The sequence below is a fragment of the Somniosus microcephalus genome, chromosome 22, assembly GCF_052327205.1.
Source record: "Somniosus microcephalus isolate GS21.2 chromosome 22, FLI_Smic_1.0, whole genome shotgun sequence".
Classification (NCBI taxonomy): Eukaryota; Metazoa; Chordata; class Chondrichthyes; order Squaliformes; family Somniosidae; genus Somniosus; species Somniosus microcephalus.
Window position 1 is genome coordinate 33517319 of NC_141008.1, and position 24715 is coordinate 33542033.

At 48.3% G+C, this 24715-nt stretch overlaps 1 pseudogene; it reads right to left on the bottom strand.

The window, feature by feature from the left end:
- Positions 1–672: 672 nt before the first annotated feature.
- LOC147102158 (uncharacterized) overlaps positions 673–24715 on the bottom strand; it is a 29479-nt pseudogene continuing 5436 nt past the window's right edge.

A 24715-nucleotide genomic window follows, 5' to 3' on the forward strand; every position in this document is an offset into this window, starting at 1 on the left:
TCTTCCACATTTGGCAACAAATTGGGTAGATTACACTCTAGAACCTGGATTACAGTTAACTTATAATTACCACACAACCTTACCTTACCATCTGACTTAGGTACAACAACAATGGGTGTAGCCCAATTACTCAGATCTACCTTAGTGATAATGTTCTCAGTTTCTAGTATTTTGAGTTCTTGCTCAACTTTCTCCTTGAGTGCGTATGGTACAGGCCATGGTTTGCAGTAAACTGGTCTTGCATCCTTCTGCACTCTGACACTTGCCTTGAAGTCTTGGATCGGACTGCCTGTTTCCTATACTGCTTGATGACATCATCTTTCGCTTCCACATGAAAAATCTCATTCCAATCCAGCTTCAGTGATCCCAACCAATTTCCACCTATCAAGGCAGGCTTGCCTCCTACCACTACTATGAGAGGCAAGCTCTGACACTGATCCTTGTATTTCACTGGTATGGTGACACTTCCTACTACAGGGCGATTCCGGTACTAAGCTCATGGATGCACCAATGTCGATTTCCATGGGTATCCTGGTTCCTGCGATCTCTATTTGGATGATGATACCTCATGAATCACTGTTAGATACCTTTGTGCACCTGATGACGTGAATCTCCAGAAACTCCTCGTCCTGCTTCTCTTCAATGGTATGTAGTGTCTGGCGCTTTCTACTTCTAGCATTGCCAGTCAGTATACTCTTCTGTCGGTACACCTTCGCAAGATGCCCAGTTTTCTTGCAGTAGAAACACTCTGCCTTCACATATAGACAGCTTTGAGTGATGTGTTGTCCCAGGCACAGATATCACGACTTCAATGCATTGTTACCTTGGCCAGTTGCTGAGGCCTTGGGGCCCAACTGCCTTTTACTTTTAGCCTGCAGCCGATTCACCTCGGTTGTCTGATGACTGGAAATGGCGCGGAACTCTCAGGAGTATCGGTCGGCCATATTCATCGACATAGCTGTCTGACAAGCTAAGGCAGAAGTGAAGTGAGGGGTTGTCAACAATTTACTTCTGATATGTTCATTTTTCAATCCACAAACAAAGCGGTCACACAAAGCTCGGTCCTGAAAGTTTCCGAAATGACAGTGAATGGATAGCTTTTTTAAAGCTACAATCTACTCACTGATACCCTCGTCATTTAATTGATCACATGTTCCAAAACAATAACTTTCAGCTATTTCCAGGGTCTCAGGACTGTGGTGCTGTTCTAACTTGGTTAGGATCTCCTTCAGTGGCGTGTCCTTCGGCTTGGCGGGAACAAACAAATTCTTCAGGGTTTCATAAACCTCGGGGCCTGCTTCAGTCAAAAAAATAGCCCGTTTCATTTCTAAAACTGCCTGGTTAGGGTTTACATCATCGGAAATTTCGACGATACTATTCGTGGTGAAAAATATTTCTAGCCGCTCCGCATACACTCCGAAAGTCTCTCAGTTATGATGCAACTCACCCAAGCGCCCTATTATTCCCATAGGCATGGCCATCTGGACTCTGGCAACGTCGACACTTCAGTCACGTGTGCTCGAAATTTACCTTGGATTTTTAAGTTTTTCTGCAAAACGAAGAACCTCTAACAGTCCCTCCGCCGATTGGTAGGATTATCCTCCAACAAAAATTTCAGCTGGGGAATCCGCAATCGCATCCTCATCGTCAATTCTGTGATATCTTGAGACACAACACATATATACAACAGCACAACATGGCTTCCGTAAGAAGGCTTTCAGTAAGAACTGTACTGCACACGGCTTTATTATATACATCAGTAGTCCACCAGGTGGCTCTATTACAGTGAAAGGCACTATATTAATACAAGTTCTTTCTTCATTCATTTGTAACAAGATTGTAAAGCTGATCTTTATTAACAGTTGTATAGCTTTGTTACCTTAGTGCACAGACGTACATTCCCCCATGGTGAGAAAATAATGAGGTAAATTCACTCAAATGCATCTGATTGTCTCACTTGTATATAACGAAATTGTCGGATTATCATTAAAACACAACTGGTTCACTAATGTGCTTTAGGGAAGACAGTCTGCTCTCCTTACCTGTTCAGGCCTATATGTGACTCCAGTCCCACACTAATGTGATTGACTCTTAACTGCCCTCTGAAGTGGCCTAGCAAGCTTTTCAGGCAAGGCAACTAGTGATGGGCGATAAATGCCGGACGTGCCAGTGACGGTCAAATAACGAGAATGAATAATATAAATCGAAATTGTGCTGAAAATGAAACAAGATACTTCTGCGTCCTGTTCTTCCCCCAAAACTAAACTGATATAACACTTCAGTATTGCACATGTGCTAAGTTGAGTTTATGGTAGCAAGGCAGTTATATTACTTGATCAGAGGCCTGGCCTATAATCTGGAGATCTGATTTCAAATCCTACCATGGCAGTTTGTGAATTTGAATTCACAGACTAGTCAAGCAACAGCCTGGCATTATCACACTCACAGAATCTTAACTATCAGCAAACATCTCAGTCTCCTCCATCACCACCCCTGGGTATGCCCTGTCCAACCGGCAGGACAGACCCACCGGAGGTGGTGACACAGTGGGATACAGTTGGGAGGGTATATATATTGGTATTCAACATTGACTCTGGTCCCCATGGTTCAATGAGGAGTGTTGGACATAGCTGCCAGACTGGACTTGCGACAGATGGTGAGAGAACCAACATGTGTGTAGTGGTGCTCCTTAGTTTTCAATATGCAGCCACTGAGCTTTGAGGCTTTTAGCAATGAGTAGACGTGTGTCGAAATAAAACGTTCCAAAGCGTAACTTTGTCTTTTAACTGTTTACTGTAATACATTTCAAACAGGATTTCAAAGTAAAACACGTTTAAACACGGTCAAAAACTGTATTGCTCCACAGCCATCAAAGCTTCTACCTTTCCTAGCCTCGTGGTGCTTGAACTGTAAAAATGGCTGGATATATCATGTGACAAGCTTAAGGACTATACCATTGGAGCAAGAATAAAGGGGGTCACTCAGACTATACTATTGGAACAAGAAAAGAGGGGGGTTCTCAATACAATAAGTCAGTCAGGTAAATTAACTATTATACTAGAATATGCATCAATGATAAACAAATGTACATACATACTGTACCATAATATTTAACCAGTATTTTAAGGTATTTTCTTTCTTCTTTACACTTTCTTAAACTTTCATGACTCTTACAATGTGAAAAAAGCCTAGCTGACCACGTCCTCACCAATCTACCTGTCGCAGATGTCTCTGTCCATGACAGTATTGGTAGGAGTGACCAACAACAACAACTTGTATTTTTATAGCGCCTTTAATGTAGTAAAACATCCCAAGGTGCTTCACAGGAGTGTTATAAGACAACAAATTTGACACCGAGCCACATAAGGAAAAATTAGTGCGGATGGCCAATAGCTTGGACAACATGGTAGGTATTAAGAAGTGTCTTAAAGGAGGAAAGAGATGTAGAGAGTGAATTCCAGAGCTTAGGGCCTGGGCAGCTGAAGGCACAGCATCGCTGGCAAGGCTGGCATTTATTGCCCATCCCTAATTGCCCTTGAACTGCTGCAGTCCGTGCGGTGATGGTACTCCCACAGTACTGACTTTGTTGCAACGGTTAGGTACGACTGAATGGCTTACTAGGCCATTTCAGAGTCAACCACATTGCTGGGGATCTGGAGTCACAAATAGGCCAGACCAGGTAAGGACAGCAGATTTCCTTCTCTCATTAACGAGCCAGTTGGGGTTTTCATGAGCTGCTGTGGTGGGATTTGAACTCGCATCTCACAGATTATTACTCCAGGCCTCTGGGTTACTAGTCCAGTAACATAACCACTAGGCTACGGAACCAATGGTTGAGCGAATAAAATCAGGGATGCTCAAGAGGGCAAAATTAGAGGAGCGCAGATATCTAAAACTGAGTGAGGTGCCTGTTGAGTCTGAGTGTTCCAGATATGCTTAATATAAATCACTGGACACAGACAACAAGAATAACTAAAACAGGTCTTTACTAATCGAAGGTCAGGGCTGAACTGCTTAGCAAATTACTACACAGAGTTTATATACCGGTGTGGTCACCACCGGTACTACAATATACAGTAGCCAAGAGAAAGTAGTCCATCTCTTAAGGTAGTCTCTTAAGGTGGTACAGGTTACATACACAACAATTCCTCCCTTTTTAGCTTAACAGTATACATCCCAATTTAAACATAACATGGATAACATATATACAACTTCATGCAAATCTGTTCAAAGATTCAATCTCTGAGGAGGCGGATAACATATATACAACTTCATGCAAATCTGTTCAAAGATTCAGTCTCTGAGGAGGCCTCCTGATCCGAGTTGGATAACGCCTTTCAGGGGTCTCTGGTTCTCGTTGCAGGGGTGACTCATCTAGTTGATCTCTTATGGATTGGACATCATCAGATACATTGGCGTCTGAGGTAGATGCTTCAGGTTCACTAACTTCTTCCACTGGTGTCTCTGTCGTAGTCATGGGTTCGACCCTTGTTCTCGATTCTACAAGTTGGTCAACATGACGTTGTATTACGTTTTCACCAATATCTACCGTGTACATCAGGGGTCCTTGTCTGGCACAAATTTTTCCAGATTGCCATTTCTCATTCTTATAGTCCCGGGCTAACACTGGTTGTCCTATTTCGAAACTCCGAGTGGTCTTGTTATTTATATGCTGGAACTGTTTGTTTTCTACTTCCCTCCGCACATTTGGTTTTAACAAGTCCAACCTGGACCGCAACCTCCTGTTATAGAACATCATGGCAGGGCTTTGATTTGTCACTGCATGAGTGGTGTTTCGATATGCCATTAGGAAATTGTCCACCTTGTGTTGTAGTGGAATCTGGTCTTCGCTCATGGCCTTTATCGCCTTTTTGAACGTTTGTACAAATCTCTCGGCCAACCCATTTGTAGCCGGATGATATGGGGCAGAGGTACAATGTTTCACCCCATTCTTCTTCATGAATTTCTGGAATTCATCTGACACGAACTGCGGTCCGTTGTCTGAACATATTTGTTCTGGCAATCCATTTCTTGCGAATATCGTTCTTAGCACTGCGATCGTCTTTTCCGAGGTAGTGGTCGCCACCTTAATCACTTCTGGCCATTTAGAATGTGCGTCTACCGCAATTAAAAACATGGAGTTCATGAATGGACCTGCGAAGTCAATATGTACACGTTGCCATGGGGTTGAAGGCCATTCCCATGGATGCAGCGGTGCAATTGGAGGTGCATTTTGAACTTTTTGGCACCCTGAGCAGCTTTTAGTCAGATCCTCTATTTGTTGGTCGATGCCAGGCCACCACACATAAGCCCTAGCAAGGCTTTTCATCTTGACTCCCCCCAGATGACCTTCATGCAGTTCCTTTAGAACTCTCTCCCTTAATTTAGGAGGAATAATCACCCGTGTTCCATACATCAATGTTCCTTGACAGACGGACAGCTGTTCTCGTCTGGCTGAGAATGCCGGTAACAGTGGTTCACCATGAGCTGGCCATCCTTTCACTGTCAATTCGTAGACCCGAGACAGTGTCGGGTCGTTCCTGGTTTCTCTCTCAATACTTGCATTGGTGACTGGTAAACATTCGATGATGGTCGAGTGAAATAGCTCAACAGGGTCAACTGTCGGTGCCTCTTCCGCTGTAGGTAGTGGCAGGCGCGACAGCCCATCAGCATTACCATGTTGCTTTGTACCTTTGAATTCGATCTGATATTGATGTGCCCCTAGGAAAAGGGACCATCTCTGGAGCCTCTGCGCTGTCATCACCGAAACACCCTTCTTAGGGTTAAAAATGGAAAACAATGGCTGGTGGTCTGTCAGCAGCATAAACTTTTGCCCTTGCAGGTAATGATTAAATTTTTTTACTCCCCACACAAGGCTGAGAGCCTCCCTATCTATCTGAGCATAGTTGCGCTCAGCGGAGGTCAATGATCTGGATGCGAATGCGACTGGTCTTTCCAAGCCATTTGGCAACTTATGTGAGAGCACTGCCCCAATACCATATGGAGAAGCATCACAAGCTAACCGAATAGGCAGCGTTGGGTTAAAGTGAGCCAACACTTCCTTAGAGGTGATCAATGCCTTGCCTTTGTGAAAGGCCCGCTTACAGTCCTCGCTCCACTTCCATGGCACTCCCTTCTGCAAAAGAGCATTCAGCGGGTGTAGCACTGTGGATAAATTTGGCAGAAACTTATGGTAATAGTTAATCAACCCTAGGAACGACCTCAACTGGGATACATTCTCCGGAGCGGGAGCCTTCACAACTGCTTCGATCTTGTCATGTGACTTGTGAAGCCCCTCCTGGTCAATGACGTGACCACAGTACGAGATTTGCTTCTGAAAGAACTCACATTTCTGGTGATTAACTCGAAGTCCATATTCTTTCAATCTGTTGAGCACCTGTTCCAAATTTGCAAGGTGTTCCTCATCATCATTTCCTGTAATCAGAATGTCATCCAGGTAACATTGTGTGCCTGGAATTCCCTGTAATACCTGCTCCATGGCCCTTTGCCAAATCGCTGGAGCCGATGCCACTCCAAAAACCAGTCTATTATACCGATATAAGCCCTTATGCGTGTTGATCGTGAGATACTGGCGTGACGCTTCATCAACTTCCATCTGTAAATACGCCTGCGCCAGGTCTATCTTGGTGAAGTGTTTCCCGCCAGCCAACGAAGCGAAGATATCCTCAATCCGTGGAAGCGGATATTGCACCGTGTGAAGCACCGGATTAACAGTGATCTTGAAATCGCCACGGATGCGAACCTTCCCCGGTTCCCCCGGTTTGTTACTCAATGAACGCTTCATGACAGGAACAATGGGCATGGCCCATTCACTCCAGTCCACCTTTGACAGTACTCCGGACCATTCTAGTCCTTCCAGCTCAGCTTCCACAGCAGGTCGTATCACATAAGGTACCGGTCTGGCTTTGAAAAATTTCGGATTTGCATGTTCTTCAACTTTGATGTTTGCCGTAATTCCTTTCAGTGTTCCCAGTCCCTGCTGGAACACCTCTTTAGCATCGTCCAATATTCTGGACAGTCGTTTAGGTTTGACATCTTCCTTTTTGCCGGAATCTACAGTTAGTGCTTTTAAGGAATGCCAGTCCATATTTATTCTGCTGATCCATTCCCGTCCCAGTAATGGTGGACCTCCCTCAGGTAACACATATAAGTCCATTCCTCAGCTTTCTTTATCCTTGTGGACCACCTTTACCTTTATCTTTCCAATGGGGTATACTCTTTGCCTCGTGTATGTTTTCAAAACAATCTCCGTATCCCTTAAGGGAATGTGTGGAAATAACCTTTTGTAATCTTGCTTATTCATGACCGTCAATGCCGATCCAGTGTCCAATTCCATCTTCACTTGGACTCCTGCTATCTGAAGTGTGACCCAGATAGTTTGGTGGTCTGCTGTGTTACCCACATTATGTATTCTTAGACAACCCAGTTCCTTACTGCTGGAGTCTGAATCCGTCTTCTGTTCATCCAAACTGTTCTCTGTCACCTTGTGTACCTTTTTGCACTTTCCCTGCGGTGACTTTTTGCTGCTGGTCTTCTTACCTGACCGGCATACTTTAGCTATGTGACCGAGCTTGCCACATTTTCTGCATTCCTGATTTTTGAACCAGCACTGATTCTGATCGTGCGTTGTCCTTCCGCAATGATAACACTTTACTGCACCCAATGCCATTTGATTGGTGCTGAGTTCCGATGACCTTAGTTGCATTTCCGCGGTGCCTCTTGCTGCGGCCTCGTGCGATGCTGCAATGGTGACAGCTTTCTCAAGCGTAAGGTCCTTTTCTTCTAGCAGACGCTTTTGTGTTCCTTCTTTTAATAATCCACACACGAATTTATCTCTCAGAGCATCTGCTAGTCCTGTACCAAACTGACAGTACTTTGATAGCTTACGCAGTTCAATTAAGAATTCAGCGTTGCTTTCCTCTTTCAGCTGCGTTCTGCTGTAAAATTTAAATCGTTCCGCTATCATCAGCGGCGTGGGGTTTAAATGTTCTTGCAGGATCGTAACAATTTTCGCGAAAGTCTGATCCGCCGGTTTATCTGGTGTTATCAGATGCTTCAATAACCCGTACGTCTTCGCCCCCATTGAGTTTAATAATGTTATTGCTTTCTTATCATCTGGTACTTCATTTGCTATACAATAAACTCCAATGCGTTCTACATACGTGGCCCAATCTTCAACATCACTATCAAAAGCAGTGATGTTACCGTGTTTAGGCATCCTTGAATTTTAATTTTTTTTAAATTTTTTTTTCAAGATGGCGGCTTCCCGCGCTTGGCGGCTTTTCCTGCGCTTGTCTTCTTCCCCCGCCGACTACAATGGCGGCTTCCCGCGCTTGGCGGCTTGTCCCGCGCTTGTCTTCTTCCCCCGCTGGCTACAATGGTGCTGACCGCGCTGTTGCCGTTCTCGCCTCCCAGCGGTTCTTACTTTCCCCCGACGCTGCTTTTGCTCCCCCGCGGTTCTTGTGGGCATCAACGCTTCCCTCGTTGCTGCGCCTCTCAGCCCCGATTGCAGCCCGGCCCTTTACACCGGCTGCGGTCAAGTTCTCCGCGGTTCTCGTGGCCTTAACGCTGCCCTTGTCGCTGCGCCTCTCAGCCCCGATTGCAGCCCGGTCCTTTTCACCGGCTGCGGTCGAGTTCTCCGCCCTTTTTCCTCCGGTTTCCCTCCCCTTCTCCACTGACAACGCGGCCGACTTTCTGCCCGTGTCGCTAGATCGGCTTACCCACCACCGTGGTAGAAGGATGATCACTGCCTGTCGCTGATGGAGGACTTCGTGGTCAGTAATTTCCCCGGGTTCTCGATCCCGTGTGAATGCGGTGCTCAGCAGGATGATGAGGGCGGATGCCTCTTCTCGACGTCCGTTCTGGGGACGAAGCTGCCTTGGACGCAAACTGCCGCAGGGTAAGATCGGACTCGTCGCCACTGTTGAGTCTGAGTGTTCCAGATATGCTTAATATAAATCACTGGACACAGACAACAAGAATAACTAAAACAGGTCTTTACTAATCGAAGGTCAGGGCTGAACTGCTTAGCAAATTACTACACAGAGTTTATATACCGGTGTGGTCACCACCGGTACTACAATATACAGTAGCCAAGAGAAAGTAGTCCATCTCTTAAGGTAGTCTCTTAAGGTGGTACAGGTTACATACACAACAGTGCCAACCTGGGGAAGCTGCAACACAGGGCTACATGCATGATAATCAGCAGAAGCAGCATGCTATAGACAGGGCTAAACAACCCCCTCAACCAATGGATCAAATCAAAGCTCTGCAGTCCTGCCACATCTAGTCCTGAATGGTGGTGGACAATTAAACAACTAACAGGAGGAAAAGCCTCTATGAACATCCCCATCCTCAATGATGGCGGAGCCCAGCACGAGTGCAAAAGAAAAGGCTGATGTGTTCGCAACCACCTTCAGCCAGAAGTGCTGAGTGGAAGATCCTTCTCGGTCTTCTTCTGAGGTCACCACCATCACATATACCAGTCTTCAACCAATTCGATTCACTCCATGTGATATCAAGAAACGGCTGAGCACACTGGATCGAGAAAACGCTATTGAGCCGACAACATTCTGGCTGTATTGCTGAAGACTTGTGCTCCTGAACTAGCCCTGCCTCTAACCAAGCTGTTCAATTACAGCTACAATGCTGGCATCTACCCGACAAAGTGGAAAATTGCCCAGGTATGTCCTGTCCAAAGAAAGCAACCTGACCTGTTACCGTCCCATCAGTCTACTCTCAATCATCAGAATAGTAATGGAAGGTGTCATCGACAGTGCTATCAAGTGGCACTTACTCACCAATAACCTGTTCACTGATGCTCAGGTTGTGTTCTACCAGGACCACTTGGCTCCAGCCTTGGTTCAAACATGGACAAAAAAGCTGAGTTCCAGAAGTGAGGTGAGAGTGATTGCCCTTGACATGAAGGCAGCGTTTGACTGAGTGTGACACCAAAGAGCTCCAGTAAAATTGAAGTCAATGGGGATCATGGGGAAAGCTCTCCACTGGCTGGAGTCATACCCAGCACAAAGGAAGGTGGTTGTGGTTGTTCGAGGCCAATCATCTCAGGACATCACTGCAGGGGTTCCTCAGGGCAGTATCGTAAGCCCAAACATCTTCAGCTGCTCCATCAATGACCTTCCCGCCATCATAAGGTCAGAACTAGAGATATTTGCTGATGATTCAGCACATTTGCACATTCAGGGCCGGGCCCAGGCAGATTCAGGCCATTGTTGGGAACAGTGAGAACAGAGTTTCAGTGAGCATTTAAACTCACTTTCGCAGGCTTTTTTACACAGGCCAGTGTCGGGAGCGGTGAGAGCGGCGTTTCAGTGAGCATTTAAACTCACTTTCGCGGGCTTTTTTACAGAGGCCAGTGTCGGGAGTGGTGAGAGCGGAGTTTCAATGAGCATTTAAACTCACTTTCGCGGGCTTTTTTACACAGGCCATTGTCGGGAGCGGTGAGAGCGGAGTTTCAGTGAGCATTTAAACTCACTTTCGCGGGCTTTTTTACACAGGCCATTGTCAGGAGCGGTGAGAGCGGAGTTTCAGTGAGCATTTTAACTCACTTTCGTGGGCTTTTTTACAGAGGCCAGTGTCGGGAGCGGTGAGAGCAGAGTTTCAGTGAGTATTTAAACTCACTTTCACGGGCTTTTTTACAGAGGCCAGTGTCGGGAGCAGTGAGAGCAGAGTTTCAGTGAGTATTTAAACTCACCTTCGCCGGCTTTTTTACACAGGCCATTATCGGGAGCAGTGAGAGCGGAGGTTCAGTGAGTATTTAAACTCACTTTTATGTTTTTTTTTACACAGGCCATTGTCGGGAGCGGTGACAGCGGAGGTTCAGTGAGTATTTAAACTCACTGTCGCGGGCTTTTTTACAGAGACTTACCAATCTCGCAGACAGGCAGCAGCGTTCCAGAGCCACGTCATGATTGAAAATGTGACGCGGCCAGGAGGAAGCAGCTGATTGGGTGAGTACTTATACTACTCTATAGTTTGACAGTTAAGGTTCATAGGCCTAGAAATTCAGTTGCGTGCGCCAGCCGTTAGCACCTTAGGAGGAGTAGATCTCGAGCGCTAGGCACTTAGCGGCTGGGCGCAGGGCGATCTGCGCCTATGCCCAACTTCAGTAGACATTTAGCGCCGGCGCAAAGTGTTTGCACGCGCTCAGCTGCGCGCACAGCTTATGATGTCATTTCGTCGTGCAACGCCCTTTGTGCGCCCCAAACCGGAACTTCAGTCGCGCCCGCCCAATGTGGGCGTGGCGGTGCTAAGAACTGTGAAGTGGAACGCAGCAGAGGCCCTGCGGGCCTCGGGGAGCGCTAATTAAAGGGCACTTACACTGAACTATAAAGGCCAGCCATTTTGCTGCAATGACTTTTGTGCAACGGATTTCTGGACAGAGACCAAGGAAGAGACCTTACTGATTTGGCCCAACATAGGAGAGGTATTTTTGGCTTCTGGCCAGAGCTTGGAAATTTGCCTCATTGTGATTTCATTGTTTGCAAGTATATTATGGGGGCTGCATGGGGTTCCAACCCTCAGTTCCAGCATTATGTGCGAAGGGCTCGCAGACGCTGTGTGAGAGGGGCAGCCATGCCTAGACGCAGAGGGGGCATCAGGCGTCGGCAACGTAGGCCTTACCCACTCAGGGAATACCGCCAGCAGGTGTCCTATCTCACCATGACTGCCGCGCAGTGTGTTAAGAGGCTGCGCTTCAGAAGGGAGGTGGTTGCAGAGATCTGCCAGCTGCTTCACAGAGATCTGCATCCACAGCTGATGTGCAGGACGTCTCTGTCGGTGGAAGTGAAGGTCACGGTGGCTCTGAACTTTTATGCAAGCGGCTCCTTCCAAGCCGCTGCTGGGGACATAGCTAACATATCCCAGTTCGCCGTGCATCGCTGCATCCGGCAGGTCACCGATGCCCTTTTCACAAGGAGACACCAATTCATCTCCTTCCCCATGACCCTGGAGAGGCAGGAGCAGCGTGCAGTCGGATTTGTGAGGATCGCGGACTTCCCCATGGTGCAGGGCGCCATTGACTGCACGCATGTGGCTTTGCGGGCACCTATCGACAATGCCGAGGATTACCGCAACCGGAAGGGCTACCATTCCCTCAATGTACAGCTGGTGTGTGACAACAGGCAGCGCATCCTAGCTGTCAATGCCCGCTTTCCAGGCAGCAGCCACGATGCATTTATCCTGCGCCAGACTACTGTGGCTGACATGTTCCAGGCACAGCCTCCCCCAAGAGGATGGCTTATCGGAGACAAAGGCTATCCTTTGTGTACATGGCTCATGACCCCGCTCCGCGCGCCCAGGACCCCTGCTGAGGAGGCATACAACGAAAGCCATCAAGCCACAAGGAACATCATAGAGCAAACGATTGGCGTCCTCAAGCAACGGTTCCGCTGCCTGGATCGCTCCGGCGGATCTCTGCAGTATTCGCCGGATAGAGTCTCCCAGTTCGTCGTCGTTTGCTGCATGCTGCACAACCTGGCTATCCGCAGGACTCAGGCACTGCCACCGCACGTTGGACCACCACCTCAGGAGGAGGAGCAGGAGGACCATGAGGAGGAGGAGGAGGAGGAGGAGGAGGAGTACCAGCCCAGGAGGGAGCCACAAGGTCCAAGGGCCGTCCGTCGGCGGCTTATTGAACGACACTTCTAGGCCCCCTGTCAGGGAATGGCTTGTGGCAATGAAGGGACATGAATGCAGCCGCTCCACAAGCCCTCAGCCGGTTAACGCAACAACCACTTCAAACATCAAACATGGACAAGCTGAATAAAGAAAAAGCTTTATTGAACAAACTCAGGGCCCTTCCCACATGAAACCCAAAAACAGACAACACCCCCAAAAAACAGTCAAACACATGACTCACTCCCACAACCTGGGGAGGAATAACAAAACTTTTCCATCCAAATGGCCTTCATCCTCGGCCTTACCAAAACAACCCCCCCCCATAGACAACACAACCACCCCCATATAAAAAAACATTTGGCAACACACTCTACTTTGTGTGCCGAGAGGGCGAGTCCTTGTCCAGCCTTTTCCGGCCCCTGGCCGACCTGCTGCTCCGCCTCAACCTGGGCCCTGTGGGTGCTGCAAGGCTGGGGGAAGGCTCCTGAGGGGCACATTGCGTGACGGCAGATGCCCTTGGGGGTCGGCCTAGACGAGCTCTGGCCCTCGAGGGGCCGGCTGCTGACTGCTGCAGCTGTGGCTGGGCAGCATCAGTCTCTCCAGCAGCTCGTGGCAGCTTCGCTGGGGGAGTGGCAGTGGCGGCTGCAGCAATGGGGGCAAGCTGGCTGATGCCAGGCGCTCGCTGCTCGCCTGAGACACTGGCACTCGGCCGGGCTGGCACTGCAGCAAGCGCAGCAATCTGCTGAAGGCCAGACCGCTGTGCTGCTGCAGCGCGGCGGGTGCCCTGGCGATGCCTGCCTGACACAGCGAGTGTGGCAGCAGTGAGTGCCCATACTGCCCTGGTCTGTGCCCGCATCAGACCAGCCAGTGACTGCACGGCACCACTGATCAACTGGCCACTCGCTGCCTGTGCTGCCCTGAAGTTGTCCCGACTCGCGTCCTGTGCTGCCCTGAATTCGGCCCGACTCGCGTCCTGTGCTGCCCTCAATTCGGCCCGACTCGCGTCCTGTGCTGCCCCGAATTGTTCGAGACCCCTGGCCTGTGCTGCCCCGAGTTGTTCGAAACCCCTGGCCTGTGAGGCCCTGAAATCGGACACACTATGAGCCAGGGACTCGATGGCCTCAGGCAACCGTGCCACAACCCCCATGAACTCGGTGTGCCAGCGATCTGAGTCCGCGGACATTTGATCGAGGAGGCGCACCTCCTGGGCGAGGACTGTCTCCGGACTGGAGGCCAGACTCTCCCTCTGGGGAGAAGGCCGCCGAGCTGGCCGACCCTTCCCGCGTGGCTGGACGCCACTGGGCACAGGAGCTACACTCCCCTGCAACACTTCCCCCCTCTGGGGAGAAGGCCGCCGAGCTGGCCGACCCTTCCCGCGTGGCTGGACGCCACTGGGCCCAGCAACTACACTCCCCTGCAACACTTCCCCCCTCTGGGGAGAAGGCCGCCGAGCTGACCGACCCTTCCCGCGTGGCTGGACGCCACTGGGCACAGGAGCTACACTCCCCTGCAACACTTCCCCCCTCTGGGGAGAAGGCAGCCGAGCTGCCCGACCCTTCCCGCGTGGCTGGACGCCACTGGGCACAGGAGCTACACTCCCCTGCAACACTTCCCCCCTCTAGGGAGAAGGCAACCGCGCTGCCCGACCCTTCCCGCGTGGCTGGACGCCACTGGGCACAGGAGCTACACTCCCCTGCAACACTTCCCCCCTCTGGGGAGAAGGCCGCCGAGCTGCCCGACCCTTCCCGCGTGGCTCGACGCCACTGGGCACAGGAGCTACACTCCCCTGCAACACTTCCCCCCTCTGGGGAGAAGGCCGCCGAGCTGCCCGACCCTTCCCGCATGGCTCGACGCCACTGGGCACAGGAGCTACACCCCCCTGCAACACTTCCCCCTGGCTCTCCTCCAGGGAAGACGTGTCCCCTCCATTGCCATCCCCTGGCGCGGATGAGGGTTCCCCCGATGGGCCGCCTTCCTCTTGCTCCTCCTCGTCCTCCTCTTCCGAGGGACTGTCACTGGCAGCTGCAGGGACCTCCTCCTCACCAGCTGAAAGCAGGAAGACACAAGAGTAGCTTTAGAGTGAGGACAGGGCGTCAGCGAGGGAGGCATGAGTGGTGGCATTCAGCGCATTGGTCGGACAGTGGCAAAGGATGTAGCTCTGAAGTGCAAGGGGAACGAGAGAGGTCCAAAAGGTCATGTCCTTACCATTGGGGCCCAGCACAGGGTCGGCATCTCCACATGCAACGGGGCCAATCAGCCGGCCACCCATGAGTCGACCCACGCGCTCCTCCAGGTCACTGAGCTGCTGGAACTGGGGACGGCCTCCCCCGGTGACAGTCCGGCTCCTCAGATTCTGGGCCAGCTTGGCCTGCAAGAGAAAGGACGGCCTCTAAGTACAGTGTGGTGCCCTGTTGTTGTGTGCACTGCCTCCCATAATCGAATAGCTTGGCCAGTGCGGTGCCCTGTTGCTGTATGCACTGCCTCCCATGGTTGAATAGCTTGGCCAGTGTGGTGCCCTGTTGCTGTATGCACTGCCTCCCATGGTCGAATAGCTTGGCCAGTGTGGTGCCCTGTTGCTGTATGCACTGCCTCCCATGGTCGAATAGCTTGGCCAGTGTGGTGCCCTGTTGCTGTATGCACTGCCTCCCATGGTCGAATAGCTTGGCCAGTGTGGTGCCCTGTTGCTGTATGCACTGCCTCCCATGGTCGAATAGCTTGGCCAGTGTGGTGCCCTGTTGCTGTATGCACTGCCTCCCATGGTCGAATAGCTTGGCCAGTGTGGTGCCCTGTTGCTGTATGCACTGCCTCCCATGGTCGAATAGCTTGGCCAGTGTGTAAAGTGCAGAAAGTGCAATTGATGTTCATGCCAGTGCCATAGCTGCTGGATGAGGGCTGGCCATTAGGGCTTTGAGGTCCCTTTGCCCATAATGTGAGGTGCACATGCAAGGATGAGGAGGACACTGGAAAGGGTACTCACCCTGACAATCCGAGTGAGGTCGTTAAACTTTTTCCGGCATTGGACACCAGTCCTGAGGACATCGCAGGTGGCTGTGACCCTCTGGGCGATATCCCTCCAGGCTCTCCTGTACACCCTGGTGGCAGGCTTCTTGCCACTGTCCGGGAAAAAGATATGGCGTCTCCTCTCCAAAGCCCTAACCAGCACCTTTAAATCATGGGCAGAGAAGCGCTGCGCTCGCTCACGGGCCCTCTGCATCCTTCCTGGCGCTATTTCTCTCCAGCAGCAGTGTTTAGGCCTAGCTGGAGGGCTGCAGTATCCAGGGCGTGGCAGCAGACCAAGTCGACCCTTCCCCCTTTAAGAGCCGGCCGGCGCCAGGGTGTCTGCTGTCAATCAAGAAATGACCGCACCTGCGCTGCGCCCGGCCTCGGCGGTATCAGTCTGCACCGCCGGCTTAGCGCCTAAAGATAGCCGTGCATCGCCAGTTTTAGCGCTCGAGCAAACTCCTTGGCCAAAGCTACTGAATATCGGCGAAGTGGCCTCCACTTTGCGCCGGGCGCAAACATTAGCGGCCGCCCGACTTTACCACACCAAAAGTGGCTATACTGAATTTCTAGGCCATAGTTTATAAAGCTTAGAAGGTCTTAATTTTGTGGTTATAGTTTCTAAGGTCTCTGTTGTGTAGCGGGGAGTGCTGGGAAACAAGGGCCCTTGAGTATATCATTTAATTGTAGTATAATTGGTGGTATTGATTTAATTTAAATTAATTAAAGGGTAAGTCATGGCAGCAAAGCTCGGCCCCATGGCATGCTCCTCCTGCATTTTGTGGGAAATCAGGGACACTTCCTGTGTCCCTGATGACCATGGGGGCGGGAAGTGTATCCAGCTGCAGCTACTGGCAGACCGCATTGTGGTGCTGGAGCTGCGAATGGATACATACTGGAGCATTTGCGATGCTGAGGACGTCGTGGATATCACGTTTAATCAGTTGGTCACACCGCAGGTAAAGGCTGCACAGGCAGGAAGGGAATGGGTGACCGCCAGGCAGAGTAGTAGGTGCAGGCAGGTAGTGCAGGGGTCCCCTGTGGCCATCACCCTCTCAAACAGGTATAGCGCTTTGGATATTGTTGGGGAGAATGGCTTTTCAGGGGAAGGCAGCAGCAACCAACTTCCTGGCACCATGGGTGGTTCTGCTGCACGGGACAGGAGGAAAAAGAACGGGAGAGCTATAGTGATAGGAGATTCTATTGTAAGGGGAATAGATAGGCGTTTCTGCGGCCGCAAGCGAGACTCCAGGATGGTATGTTGCCTCCCTGATGCAAGGGTCAAGAATGTCTTGGAGCAGCTGTAGGGCATTCTGGAGGGGGAGGGTGAACAGCCAGTTGTTGTGGCACATATAGGTATCAATGATATAGGTAAAAACCGGGATGAGGTCCTAAAAGCTGAAAATAGGACCTGAAAGGTAGTAATCTCAGGATTGCTGCCAGTGCCACATGCTAGTCAGAGTAGAAATAGAAGGATATTTCAGATGAATACGTGGCTAGAAGAATGATGCAAGGGAGAGGGATTCAAATTCCTGGGACTTTGGAACCGGTTCTGGGGGAGGTGGGACCAGTACAAACTGGACGGTTTGCACCTGGGCAGGACCGGGATCGATGTCCGAGGGGGAGCGTTTGCTAGTGCTGTTGGGGAGGGTTTAAACTAAAATTGCAGGGGATTTGGAACCTGTGCAGGGAGACAGAGGAAAGGGAAGCAACAATAGAAGCAAAAGACAGGAAGGAGAAAAGCAAAAGTGGAAGTCAGAGAAATCAAGCATGTAAATCAAACATGGCTGCAGTAAACAATAATTCTAAAAGGTCTAAGAGTGTTAAAAAACAAGCCTGAAGGCTTTGTGTCTTAATGCGAGGAGCACTCATAATAAGGTGGATGAATTAGCTGCGCAAATAGATGTAAACGGATATGATATAATTGGGATTATGGAGACATGGCTCCAGGGTGACCAAGGCTGGGAATTCAACATTCAGGGGTATTCAATATTCAGGAAGGACAGGCAAAAAGGAAATGGCGGTGGGGTAGCATTGCTGGTTAAAGAGGAGATTAACACAATAGTAAGGAAGGATATTAGCTCTGATGATGTGGAATTTGTATGGGTAGAGCTGAGAAATACCATGGGGCAGAAAACGTTAGTGGGAGTTGTATACAGACCCCCAAACAGTAATGCTGAGGTTGTGGATGGCATTAAATGGGAAATTAGAGATGCGTGCAATAGGGGCACAGCAGTTATCATGGGTGACTTTAATCTACATATAGATTGGTCTAACCAAATTAGTAACAATACTGTGGAAGAGGAATTCCTAGAGTGTATACGGGATGGTTTCCTGGATCAATATGTCGAGGAACCAACTAGAGATCAGGCCACCTTAGACTGGGTATTATGTAATGAGAAAGGATTAATTAGCAATCTTGTGCGAGGCATCTTGGGGAGGAGCGATCATAATATGTTAGAATTCTTCATTAAGATGGAGAGTGAAGTAGTTGATTCAAAGACTTGGGTACTGAATTTAAATAAAGGAAACTACGATGGTATGAGGTGCGAGTTGGCTAGGATGGATTGGGGAATGTTACTTAAAGGGTTGACAGTGAATAGGCAATGGCAAATATTTAAAGTTCGCATGGATGAACTACAGAATTTGTTCATCCCTGTTTGGCATAAAAATAAAACAAAAAATGTGACTGTGCTGCCTTCCTTTAGGAATTTATGTTAGTTTTCCAGTTAATTCAGGGGTTTGAGTAATTTGGGTCGATTTCCATTGTGTGCCGCCACCTAGTGGATATTTGGTACCTAGCAAGTGCAGTAAAGTGCAGTAAAGCACAGTAAAGTGCAGTAAAGCACAGTAAAGTGCAGTAAAGTAAACTACTGTATATCACAGACCTGCAGCCACACATGGTCTGGGAAGTTATATTCTTGTCACGCTCCAGCCTTGGACACTATTTGTCTGTAAGTACTTGAGAATGTTATAGATGATTAGTGTACACTATATTTTGCAGAAAATGTTTAGTTTGTAACTTTTCTCTGTAAGCAACTTACACAGCTAGCCGTGAAGTGCTCGCTCTCTGTCTAGCTGGTTAACTTGTAGCTGTATTTCGATGCACTATGTACAGGGCTAATTTAAAGAGAATGCCTTTCAGTTTGCTAAATGTATATTCACAGTAAGCTGTGTTTCCACGTGTTTTGGTAAGTTACATGCCAAATGTACTGTGTTGCTCAGGCGTACCTAAATTTGTGTATGCATATCAGTTATGTGCTTGTATACTAATGTGTGCTTCCATTTCTGTATTGTATTTCAGTTTCACAATAAGAATCTTTCAGTAAAGTTTACAAGAAAAGTCCAGCCTTGTGATTTTTATGGGAAGATATCAAGTTGTTAGCTACCTGTCTAGCTCTGCATAGGAACGCGCTGCAAGGGCAGAAAAGTGACTCAACATTGGCTAACAAGGGAAATTAGGGATAGCATAAGATCCAAGGAGAGGACATATAAATTGGCCAGAAATAGCAGCAAACCTGAGGATTGGGAGCAGTTTAGGATTCAGCAAAGGAGGACAAAGGGATTAATTAAGAGGGGGGAAATAGAGTATGAGAGTAAGCTTGCAGGGAAGATATAAACTGACTGTAAAAGCTTCTATAGATACGTGAAGAGAAAAAAATTTGTAAAGTCAAGCGTAGGTCCCTTGCAGTCAGAATCAGGGGAATTTATAATGGGGAACAAAGACATGGCAGACCAATTAAATACATACTTTGATTCTGCCTTCACAAAGGAGGACACAAATAACCTTCCAGAGATGTCGGGGAACATAGGGTCTAATGAGATGTAGGAACTGAATGAAATCAGTATTTGTATGGAAAATGGTGTTAGGGAAATTGATGGGATTGAAGGCCGATAAATCCCCAGGGCCTGATAATCTACATCCTAGGGTACTTAAGGACGTGGCCCTAGAAATAGTCGATGCATTGCTGGTCATCTTCCAAAATTCTATAGACTCTGAAACAGTTCCCATGGATTGGAGGGTAGCTAATGTAACCCCACTATTTAAAAAAGGTGGTAGAGAAAAAACAGGGAATTATAGACCAGTAAGCCTGACATCAGTAGTGGGGAAAATGCTAGAGTCCATTATAAAAGATGTAATAGCAGAGCACTTGGAAAACAGTGAGATGATCGGACAAAGTCAACATGGATTTACAAAAGGTAAATCATGCTTGACTAATCTACTGGAAAGTTTTGAGGATGTAACTGGTAGAATAGATAAGGGAGAACCAGTGGATGTGATGTATTTGGACTTTCAGAAGGCTTTCGATAAGGTCCCGCATAAGAGAGTAGCGTGCAAAGTTAAAGCACATCGGATTGGGGGTAAGGTACTGACTTGGATAGAAAACTGGTTGGCAGACAGGAAGCAAAGAGTTGGAATAAACGGGTCTTTTTCCGAGTGGAAGGCAGTGACTAGGGGGGTACCGCAGGGATCGGTGCTCGGACCCCAGTTATTCACAATATATATTAATGATCTAGACGAGGGAACTAGATGTAATATCTCCAAGTTTGCAGATGACACAAAGCTGGGTGGGCGTGTGTGCTGTGAGGAGGATGCAGAGAAACTCCAGTACGATTTGGACAGGTTGGGCGATTGGGCAGATGCATGGCAGATGCAGTATAATGTGGATAAATGCGAGGTTATCCACTTTGGTGGCAAAAACAGGAAGGCAGATTATTATCTTAATGGTAATAGATTGGGAAAAGGGGAAGTGCAACGAGACCTGGGTGTCCTTGTGCACCAGTCGCTGAAGGTAAGCATGCAGGTGCAGCAGGCGGTTAAGAAGGCAAATGGTATGCTGGCCTTCATAGCGAGAGGATTCAAGTACAGGAGCAAGGATGTCTTGCTGCAGTTGTACAAGGCCTTGGTGAGACCACACCTTGAGTATTGTGTGCAGTTTTGGTCGCCTTATCTGAGGAAGGATGTTCTAGCCATGGAAGAAGTGCAGCGAAGATTTACCAGACTGATACCTGGGATGGCAGGAATGGCGTATGAAGAGAGATTGGGTAGATTAGGCTTATATTCGCTAGAGTTTAGAAGAATGAGAGGGGATCTCATTGAAACATAAAATTCTAACAGGACTAGACAGACTAGATGCAGGAAGACTGTTCCTGATGGCGGGGGAGTCCAGAACCAGGGATCATAGTCTAAGGATAAGGGGTAAGCCATTTAGGACTGAGATGAGGAGGAATTTCTTCACCCAGGGAGTGGTGAACCTGTGGAATTCTCTACCACAGAAGACAGTTGAGGCCAATTCATTAAATATATTCAAGAAGGAGTTAGATATATTTCTTAAGGCTAAGGTATTCAAAGGATATGGGGAGAAGGCAGGGACAGGGTACTGAATTTGGATGATCAGCCATGATCGCTTTGAATGGCGGAGCAGGCTCGAGGGGCCGAATGGCCTACTCCTGCTCCTATCTTCTATGTTGCTATGTTTCTATGACTGTACAGTCTTCAGTTCTATTCGCAATTCCTCAGATAATGAAGTAGTCCGTGCCTGCATTCAACAAGACCTGGACAACATATAGGCTCGGGCTGATAAGTGGCAAGTAACATTCGTACCACACAAGTACCAGGCAATGACAATCTCCAACAGGACAGAGTCTAACCACCTACTCTTAACATTCAATGGCATTACCACCATCAAATTCCCCACCATCAACATCCTGCTGGTCACCATTGACCAGAAACTTAACTGGACCAGCCACATAAACACTGTGGCTATAAGAACAGGTCAGAGGCTGGATATTCTGCGGCAAGTAACTCACCTGCTGACTCCCCAAAGCCTTTCCACCACCTACAAGGCACAAGTCAGGAGTGTGATGGAATAATCTCCACTGAGCACCCAACCCTGGCCCCCCACCTCCCAATACATGATTATTGATTCCCTTTGAGTAAATGCAGGTCACGTTGAGTAAGCAGGACTCCTTCCCCCATTGGTCTTCTCATGACTTTTACACTTATTAATTTATTTGGTGTGTGGCGACTTGTGAGTGGCCTCCAGTGTAAGTTAATGAGTGTAGAAATCGAAAGGGGTGTAGCTTCGTACAGTGACAGCTAAATTAAAGAGCGACTTGAAGCACATCAATAATTTAATCTACAGGTGGTTGTAGCAGCATTTCACCATGGTAATCCTGCAAAACTACATTCCTCCAGATACATGAGAATGCGAGCCTGCGCCTCCTGCCTCACGGGGCCAGGGCGGATGTTCTCTTTGACACTATTGATGGAATCCATCGATTCTGAATCCACCAATAGCATCACGGGTAACAGCCCCCAGCCACCATACCCGCGGAATTCGAATAGGTGGTGCCGGTGGTACATGAACTGGAGCCTCGAGCCTGCAGGCGGCACCGTGTGACTCAGCTTGTCATTTTTGTTCAACAAATATATTCCAAGGACTTTAAAACATCAACAGCCATTTCCCGCCAGAGAAAACGGTCGGCAGGTCCAGGGTTTTATTTGTAAAAGGAAGGGCAAAATGAGGGTGAAAGAGATAGCGGGGGTGTGGAAAAGGCAAGGGCAGGACTGTAGACAAAGTCTGCCCCACGGAAAGAGCGAGCAGGCAAGAGGTCCAATAGTGAAGGCAAAACTGCAGAAGTTGAGAGTTGTCAGGGGAGGCAGTGAAGATTGAGTGACCACTTTGCGGAACACCTCCGTTCAGTCCGCAGGCTTGACCCTGAGCTTCCAATCACATGTCACTTTAATTCTACCCTCCACTCCCACTCTGACCTCTCTGTCCTCGGCCTCCTACACTGTTCCAATGAAGCTCAACGTAAGCTCAAGGAACAGCAACTTCATAGCCTTCCGGACTCAACCTGAGTTCAGCAATTTCAGATCATAACCACTGACCGCAGTTGTTGATGATTCTGCTATTCCCATTTACACCTCTTCTAGACCCATCTTTTGTTTCTTTACTTGTCTCATTACCATCCCCTCTTGCCTTGCACCATCATCCCTTTTGTCATTTAATCTCTCCTATCACAAACCTTCCCTATTATTCTTCCCTCCCCTCCACCCTTTCTCTGCCTGTGCAATTGCTCAAAACCTGTTATAGCTCGAACCTTTTCCAGTTCTGACTAAAGATCATCGATCTGTTCGCCCCCTCCCCTCCGCCCGTACCCCACCCACCCCCCAACCTCACTAGAAGCTATTGCGAGTCTTGTTAACTGCTGACTGAAGACCTGCAGTCAAGGTCACAATTGCCTGGAATTTCTTTGTGACTGAATCCTGTCAGGCAGGGTCTGGTGACATTTGCTGCATTCGTCTGACAGCAGCTCGGCACTACAGCAAGAAGAATATTTTCTCCAATGGAACCAGTGAAGCAGAGAGAGCGATCCCGTTCTACAAACCGGCAGGTTCTCACAGGTGCAAAGAGTGCATGTGGCAAAGCTCCATATGAAAACCCCCTTAATTTTAAGAACAAAAATGGGTTTAATTTTATTTCTGTGCAAATAGCGTGCGGTGTCAACCACTTTATCCTGCATCTGCCTGCCTGATGCTCAGGAATGTGGAATGTGGCAATCTACCATACCAGCCCTCATGACTCATATCAGGGTGCTTACCTGACCAAGACTATTTCCTACAGTTATGGTTTATGATGCTAATAATGCTTCTACAGACAGAGGGAGACAACAGATACAATAAGGCCCCTGCAACTACAAGTGTGATGGAGTGGACTAGGCATTCTCAAGTCTAGTTTAGGTGCTTGGATAAATCTGGTGAGCCCTGCAATACAGCCCAAGGAGAATCATTGCAGCTTGCTGTGCAGTATATATCGTACTGAAGAATGCGTGCTGCTTCCAGAGCTGATGGTGGTGATGGTGATGATGATGAAGAGGGGCAGAAGTGACTCCATCACCACAGCATGAGGAAGGTGTACAGAAAGAACCAGTAAAATAGCACAAATTCTTATAAAAAGACAATAATGCATTAGATACAAGTATCGCAGAGAACAATCACAACCTTGAAAGGGGGCAAAGTCCAAGATAGGGTGGTGGGAATCCCTAAATTTTAAAATGGAAAAAGGAAGAAAATGGCTTGGGATAACAAACAACCAGAGACTAAGTTATAATGCTTTCAATTAATTAACGGTGAAATACTAAATGAAGGCACGTAACACCTGCCTGTTGTCCCCCACGCCCTCACAAAGTCTCTTACTTTCCAAGACTTTTAACAATTTCCTGTATAAAACAGAAGTCCAAAGGTTCTGTGCCATCATCCAACTCCCAAAAGTTGAAAGCCTACACAGGCATGAATTTGGAACTCTGAGCACAAGCTGTATTTACAGGACAACACTCACCAGAGTGCCAAAAATTTCAATCACCTCATCTACAATTACTTTTTCACAATGTCTCTATCCTTTGTTCTAGCTAACTTCCCTGCTCAAGCTCTGAGTTGACCAGTCCGATGATGCGCTTCCTTAATGAGATGAGGTTCACTTTTGATTGGCTGGGATGGTTCCCATGTAGCCTTAGAGGCCTGAGGTGACTCTCGCCTCAGGGAAGCAGCTATCCTGGAGGGATCAGCTTCCAGCAGCCTTTCAGTTGTAGTGGAAAGATGTTACGTCCGTGTATAATTAGAAATGGACTGTGGAGAACGGTACAATAGGTGTTTACTCAACGTGGCTCAAACTGCAACTGATCTGTTCAGAGTACTACTCAGCGTTATATACAGGTGTGGTCACTGCCGGTACTACAGTATACATGAGCTGTACAGAGTAGTTCCCCCCTTAAAGGTACATACATTACAATTCCTCCCCTTTTAGATTAACAGTACCATAACACTCATTTAACAATTAAATATCAAACTAATTACAATTAACACTTTTAACATGCAACATTAGCTGAAAATAGTCTATTTATAAATTCAGTCTTTGGGGAGGCTTCCTGATCCTTTCTGGATAGCGCCTTTCCCGAGTGTCTTGCTCTTGGTGCGGAGGCGATTCTGGCCCCCTGTCGTCGGTTGGTTCATCAGCTTCCGATGCTACTGTTTCTGGGGTAGATGCGACCT